Source organism: Heteronotia binoei, chromosome 13, assembly GCF_032191835.1.
Source record: "Heteronotia binoei isolate CCM8104 ecotype False Entrance Well chromosome 13, APGP_CSIRO_Hbin_v1, whole genome shotgun sequence".
NCBI lineage: Eukaryota > Metazoa > Chordata > Lepidosauria > Squamata > Gekkonidae > Heteronotia > Heteronotia binoei.
Genome location: NC_083235.1, coordinates 20,699,691 through 20,707,044, shown reverse-complemented (window position 1 = coordinate 20,707,044; position 7,354 = coordinate 20,699,691). Strand labels below are relative to the sequence as shown.

The 7,354-nt window shown below is 48.5% G+C and overlaps 1 non-coding gene across 1 annotated transcript; it reads right to left on the bottom strand.

Moving 5' to 3' along the window:
- Positions 1 to 6,930: 6,930 nt before the first annotated feature.
- Positions 6,931 to 7,005, bottom strand: TRNAA-UGC (transfer RNA alanine (anticodon UGC)). The gene has a single exon. It is a non-coding gene; the product is annotated as a tRNA-Ala (tRNA).
- Between the last annotated feature and the right edge of the window lie 349 nt (positions 7,006 to 7,354).

Here is a 7,354-nt window from a genome sequence, read left to right as displayed (position 1 = left end):
TGCAGTAACATACACTGGTTCCACAAAATGGATGTAAAAAGCAGTAATAAAGGCCTCCTGGCAGTACATAAGCTTTGCCCACCATGCTTTTTTGAGGTTGTTCATGTTTCCTTGACAATTGCTAGGCCCCTGTTTCCTGGAGCTGTGCTGGGGGTGGGGGCAAAAACTTGCTCTCTCACTTGCAACCCCACCATTCTTATTCCCATGTAAGCAATAGTTATTTTGCAATCTCGAAAAATGGAGATGTGCAGAGGTACTGAGAGCCAGTTTGGTGTAGTGGTTAAGTATGCAGCTTCTAATCTGGGAGAACTGGGTTTGATTCCCCACTCATCCTCCACATGCAGCTGCTGGATGACCTTGGGTCAGCCATAGTTCTCTCAGAACAAGCCAAAATCAGTGCATGTTCCAAATCCATCTGGAAACCAATGCATCACTCTAACATTTCTGTCTCTACGATTGTTCCCACACTCAGCACCCAGATGGTCCCCTGAACCTCACAGGTGGAAGCCAAGTGAGAAACGTGGCCAGCAATGTCTTCTCCTGTGGTGCTGCATACCTTGTTAGTATCATTTTGCTTCTGAACCACAATCCAGCAACAAGCTCTCTGTGCACTATTCACAAATGTAAAACAATCCCAGCCCTGGTGAATAGGTCGCCGCACCTCAAAAAAGGATATTATAGCACTGGAGAAAGTCCAGAAAAGGGCAACTAGAATGATTAAAGGGCTGGAACACTTTCCCTATGAAGAAAGGTTGAAACGCTTGGGACTCTTTAGCTTGGAGAAACGTCGACTGCGGGGTGACATGATAGAGGTTTACAAGATAATGCATGGGATGGAGACAGTAGAGAAAGAAGTACTTTTCTCCCTTTCTCACAATACAAGAACTCGTGGGCATTCGATGAAATTGCTGAGCAGCCGGGTTAAAACGGATAAAAGGAAGTACTTCTTCACCCAAAGGGTGATTAACATGTGGAATTCACTGCCACAGGAAGTGGTGGCGGCCACAAGCATAGCCAGCTTCAAGAGGGTTTTAGATAAAAATATGGAGCAGAGGTCCATCAGTGGCTATTAGCCACAGTGTGTGTGTATATATAAAAAATTTTTGCCACTGTGTGACACAGAGTGTTGGACTGGATGGGCCATTGGCCTGATCTAACATGGCTTCTGTTATGTTCTTAACATAGGATCCTTATCTCACGGGGTATGTGTATAAAGCACCATTGACTCACAGCTGACTTAGGGCGACCCCAGCAAGGGGCTTTCAAGAAGATGAAGATAATATTGGATTTATATCCCGCCTTCCACTCCGAATCTCAGAGCAGCTCACAATCTCCTTTATCTTCCTCCCCATAACAGATACCCTGTGAGGTGGGAGGGGCTGAGAGAGCTCCCACAGAGGCTGCCCTTTCAAGGACAACTCCTACGAGAGCTATTGCTGACCCAAGGCCATTCCAGCAGCTGCAAGTTGAGGAGTGGGGAATAAAAAACCTGGTTCTCCCAGATAAGAGGCCGTGCACTTAACCACTACACCAAACTGGCTTCAAAGCAAGTGAGAGCCAGAAGTGGTTTCCCATTTCCTTACTCTGTAGTCTTCCTTGCTGTTCTCCTACCCAAGTGCCAACCCTCCTTCACTTCTGAGATCGGATGAGCTCAGGCTACACAATGCCATTTTCCCTCCCTCTTATCTCTGCCCCTCAGCATTCCTCCTGTGCTCTCATCAAGCTGATTGCAATGTGAATTGCACTTTGGCATACTGAATCCCTTCTTTGCAACATCCCTCCCACCTTCTAGCTGGGACATAAGGACTCAAGGATCTCCATTCTGACAAATGGAGTGTTGACTCTCATAATCTCTTCACCTCCCCCAAATCTTGTTGGCCCGCAAGAAGCCAATGGAATCGAATCTCGCTCGTCTACCGCATGTCAACACGACTATCCGCTGAAACCACCAGCAGTTGCTCTATCCCCATCTTGAACCCAGGGCTTTTCTTGTAGCAGGAATTCCTTTGCATATTAGGCTACACACCCCGATGTAGCCAATCCCCCTGGAGTTTACAGTAGGCCCTGTACTAAGAGCCCTGCAAGCTCTTGGAGGATTGGCTACATCAGGGGGGTGAGGCCTAATATGCAAAAGAATTCCTGCTACAAAAAAAAAGCCCTGCTTGAAACACAGATGGGGCACTGCCCCCTGCCCTGGGGAAAAAGGCTTTCTGATCCAGTTGAAACCTTATTGTTCAGTGTCAAGGCAGGCCAACAGTATGACAAAGGGCAATGCCTAATGTGGCACCCACTACGTTCTAGCCCGGGGTGGCCAAACTTACTTAATGTAAGAACCATATAGAATAAACAGATGTTTGAGAGCTACAAGAATGTCAGATGCTTGAGGGAGGGAGGAAGGAAGGAAGGAAGGAAATAGATGGGGAAGAGGGGAGGGAGATGTGAAAATAAAGCAACTTTAAGTGCTTCTCCAAGCTGCCGGCTGGCATGGAGAATTTATTTAAAGAGAAATGCCTTCTCCAAGCCAAGAGCCACATGATATGCATGAAAGAACCACATGTGGCTCCCAAGCCACAGTTTGGGCACCCTAGTAGAATATCCTCTGTGATCTCCCACTCCTGGAAGGTAGAACAGCTCTAACCTTGAAGCTGCAGCTTCCATAAACACGGGGCCCCAGCCTCTACCTTGGTGAATCATTTCAAAAATGACACATTTTTTTGCTCCCGATTCAAAGGTTTCCAAGACAGTAGCTGAGCAACACGCATCCCAGGAGGGGCAGAGACTCGGCTCTGAATTGGTTTGTGGGATCTCTGCCCCCTCTCCTTTTCCCCACTCCACCCCGCAGCTGGCCCTCGATTGTCTGCATATCCTTTGGCATCCCAGTTGATCACTTAGCGCCCGTCTAAATTCTCTAATAATTGGTTCCCTTGACAAGGGGAATTAGTTGCCCGTCAGTCAGCCGAACCTCTTAGCTTCCTCCTCTCCCCCCCTCCTTTTCCCAATTTCCTGGGGCTTTTGTTTTGGATCGCTGATGTCACTTCTCCCCCCTCTGTGTTTTATTCATGACTTCATTGGCAAACAAAGACGGGAGAAGGGATAACAGCGGCAGCCTGCCAATCAAATCACCCAAAAGCCACTCGAAGAACCACCAGCGGGAATTGGGGGGGGGGGGCATTGGGGTGAACAGAAACTCAGGCAACTCCCCAGCAAAAGGAAGAGAACAGGATGCCTCTGTGGGCGTGATTGAAGCTCTGCTGAATGCTCTTCTTTTCCTTAAACATGGGGCGTGGGACTGGCAAAGCACTGACATAAGAACATAGGAGAAGTCATGTTGGATCAGGCCAGTGGCCCATCCAGTCCAACACTCTGTGTCACACAGCAGCAAAAAAACCAAAACAAAAAACAGGCGCCATCAGGGGGTCCACCAGTGGGGCCAGGACACTAGAAGCCCTCCCACTGTTGTCCCTCCCAAGCACCAAGAATACAGAGCAGGGGTGGCCAAACTTGCTTAATGTAAGATCCACAAACAATAAACATCAGATGTTTGAGGGCCTCAAGACATGAACGTCAGATGTTTGAGAGCAGAAAGACAGGAAGGAAGGAAGGAAGATGGGGGAGGAAGAGGTGGAAAGAAAGCAACTTTAACTTTAAATGCATTATCCAAGCAGCCAGCTGGCTTGGCTTAGAGAAGTGATTTAAAGAGACGCATATCTTTTCCAAGCTGGCTAACGGGGTTGTGGGAGTTTTAAGAGCCACACAATAAGTGTGAAAGAGCCACATGTGGCTCCCAAGTCTCAGTTTGGCCACCCCGATACAGAGCATCACTTGCCCCAGACAGAGAGTTCCAACAATATGCTGTGGCCAATAGCCACCGGTGGACCTCTGCTGACAATCCAGTCCTTTGGATTAAGTTTAAATTCATGCATTTCAAGGTGCTCAGACATCCATGGATGGCCTGAGGATGGTTCTCAGCCCCTGCCAGGCGAATGGTTTTCCTGCCTCCCCCTGTGCCACCTTCCTCGGTCTAAGCTAACCACCTTCCTCAGTCTCTGCACTACCCTCTGCCCCTATGACAGTGGCCATTGGAAAGGCTGCTGCTTCCTGGCTCATCTTTGCCTCTGCCCCCGCCCCTGCCAACATTGGGGGGAAGGAAGGAGGAGGATGACCAGCCCTATGGTGGAGGGAGGGAAGGAGTGGGCTCCCGGCGGGCCACCCACAGGGCCTGGGGGGCAACGTCCAGTGCTGCCACTTGCTGCAGACGATGCCAGATGCTACAGGCAGGCTGGGTGGTAGGGTTGCCAAGTCCAATTCAAGAAATATTTGGGGAGTTTGGGGGTGGAGCCAGGAGACATTGGGGTGGAGCCAGAAGCAAGGCTGTGACAAGCATAATTGAACTCCATCACATTTAAAGGGACCGTGTTCCTTTTAAATGCCTTCCCTTCATTGGAAATAATGAAGGATAGGGGCACTTTCTTTGGGGGCTCATAGAATTGGATGCCATAGTCCAATATTTTTGAAACTTGGAGGTTGCTTTGAGGAGAGGCACTGGATGCTATGCTGCAAATCTGGTGCCTCTACCTCAAAAAAACATCCCCCCCAGAGCCTGGAGAGAGGTCACTCAAAGAGTATGAAAAACACAACCTTAAGGTCATAATGACCAAAATTACTAGGAATTGTAATATTCTCTAAGTTACAATCTTTAGGTAAAGGCAATAAACAATTCACAATTCCACAAAAGCATACAATATTCAGTACGAACGTCTGATGTTCGTAAAATACAGGTGTAGAGTCCCAATGGACAGGAAGTTGACAGTGGCTCACTGGTAGAGCATCTGCTTGGTAAGCAGAAGGTCCCAGGTTCAATCCCCGGTATCTCCAACTAAAAAGGGTTCAGGCAAATAGTTGTGAAAAACCTCAGCTTGAGACCCTGGAGAGCTGCTGCCAGTCTGAGTAGGCAATACTGACTTTGATGGAGTGAAGGTCTGATTCAGTATTAGGCAGCTTCATATGTTCATATGTTGATGCTCCTGCTTCAAACTATCTTCCAGCAAGGAATATTCCACTTTTCCATATGAATTATCTTCCAGCAAAGGATATTCAATATTCCATACACACTATAACAAAAATATCCATAATAATATACTACACTAGCAATTGTAGTTAATAACACTAATATATATCTCTGTAACACCTAAAGATTGTAACTTAGATAATATTACAGTTCATAGTAATTTTGGTCACTATAACCTTGGGGGTTGTGTTTTTCATACCCACTTTGAGGCTGGCGATCCTACTAGGTACCCCCACAGCCTCTAGCACCCAAAGCCGTTCCTTAGGTGTGTCTGATAGATGGGTTGACCAGTGCCAGATAAAATCCTGTGGAGGCTCTTAGGCAGTCAAAATCTGGGGGCCCCCCTGTGAATTATTGTAGAGTCTGAGTGCCCACCCCAACACACACGGCCCCTGCTGCAGCCTGCAGGCACCTTCTTAAAAGCCCCTTTGACAAAGCTGTGGGGAAGAGGCAGAGAGAGGCAAATTTGGCAACAACGCCAGCAGCAGCTGCACCAGGCAAGTCAAGCAAAAAGCAGCTCAGTTGCTGGCTACGCGTGCAGGCTGGGAGGGCTGCAAGCAGGAGGGGAAACCAGGGGGGAAGCTGGCCCGGGGCCCATAAAGGCGTGGGGGCTAATAGGTCAGTGCCTACTTGGCCTAATTGTTAATCCGGCTCTGGTCAACTCTGGGTTTGGCTCATCACATCCAAACAGGGAGCTGATTAATCAACAGGCTACCTGTTTGTGCCTGTTGTCCACCCCCGGCTAGTTGCAGCAGGGCTCTGAAGCTGACTCCGAGTGAAACCCCCCCCCCCCAGCACCTGGGAATCAGCTTCTCACCTCCTGCTGGGGAAACTACCCCACCTTGCAGAGTTGCTGCTTCCTACTGATTCAGACCCTAGGTCCTTTGAGATTAGTGTCATTTGCTCTAGGCTTCCCAATCTCCCAGTTTTGCAGGTTCCTTCCCACCCCCAGTCAGCTGGCCAGGGGAGGGAGAGTCCTGCCCCGACAGCCACCACGTGCCTCTCCATTTCAGAAGGCTAGAAGAAGCTTGGGAACTGTTTGCTTTTTAGAAGGCATGTGTACCTTTAAATCTGTAGGAGCCAGGCTAAATGGGGGCAGGGCGAGCCTGCAGAACAATATGGCTACTCCATATTGCATGAACTGGAAGGGAAACCAGCCCAACAAATGGAGGATTTGTTTTACATTTCTTTCAGAAGTGATTTGCACAGTAAAATAGAGAGTAAAGAGTAAAGTATAACCTTTGGTTTTCCTATGTTAGCCTGAAGAACTTGGCTGAATATACAGATGATTACATTCAACAACTCTGTGAGTAAATTGGCCCAGTAAGATCACAAAAGTGTGGGATTGCAAACTTTTATTTTGGCTGCTGTGCATGTGTGAGTGTGTGTGTGTGTGTGTGTGTGAGACAGAGGGAGAGGGGGAGGGAGAGAGAGGGAGGGAGGGAGAGAGGAGATGCAGCTGCTGGGAAATAAGGAAATGAAGACTGTTCAGGAGAACCACACTGCTATATTTTTATTTATTTATTTTAGGGAATATGAAAGTCTCCTGGCTCAATCCCCCAAATCAGGACCAGATTGGGGGGGGGCAGAGGGGGGTGCTTGCCCCGGGCACCACCGGAGTGGGGGCACCAAATCAGGTATGGAGTCCATTCTATTCAATGGGCTCATAAGGTAGAATGGGCCCATATGGGGGCACCATTTTTTAATTCCCCCCCCCCTCAAAAAACATGTAGATCCTGCCCAAAGTCCCCAGATATTTTCTGAGTTAGACTTGGGAACCCTGGTCTGCTCTGACTGGCAGCTGCTTTTCAGGGTCTCAGGATGGGAGTCTTCCACATTGCCTGCTATTGGATCCTTTAAACTGGAGGCGCCAGGTATTGAACCTGGAACCTTCTGCATGCAAACCAGACACTCTACCACTGAGCCACAGCCCCTCCTCTAGCTTCCTCCAGGAACCTTCTCCTAAGTATACCATCCACTCACAAGTCAGGATTGCAAGGATATGCAACACATCTCAACAGCTGCTCCCCCTCATCTACAGAATCCTCTTTCTCTGGGGACTCACCAAAGCCTTATTAGCCTGTGCACGTTCTGGAAATGGTAAGAAAGAGGGCTTTTTTTGAGCAGGAACACACAGTTCCGGCTGGCTTGGTGCCAGGGGTGTGGCCTAATGTACAAATGAGTTCCTGCTGGGCTTTTTCTACAAAAAAGCCCTGTGTGAAACAATGCTGGTATCAGGGGTGTGGCCTAATATGCAAATGAGTTCCTGTTGGGCTTTTTCTGCCA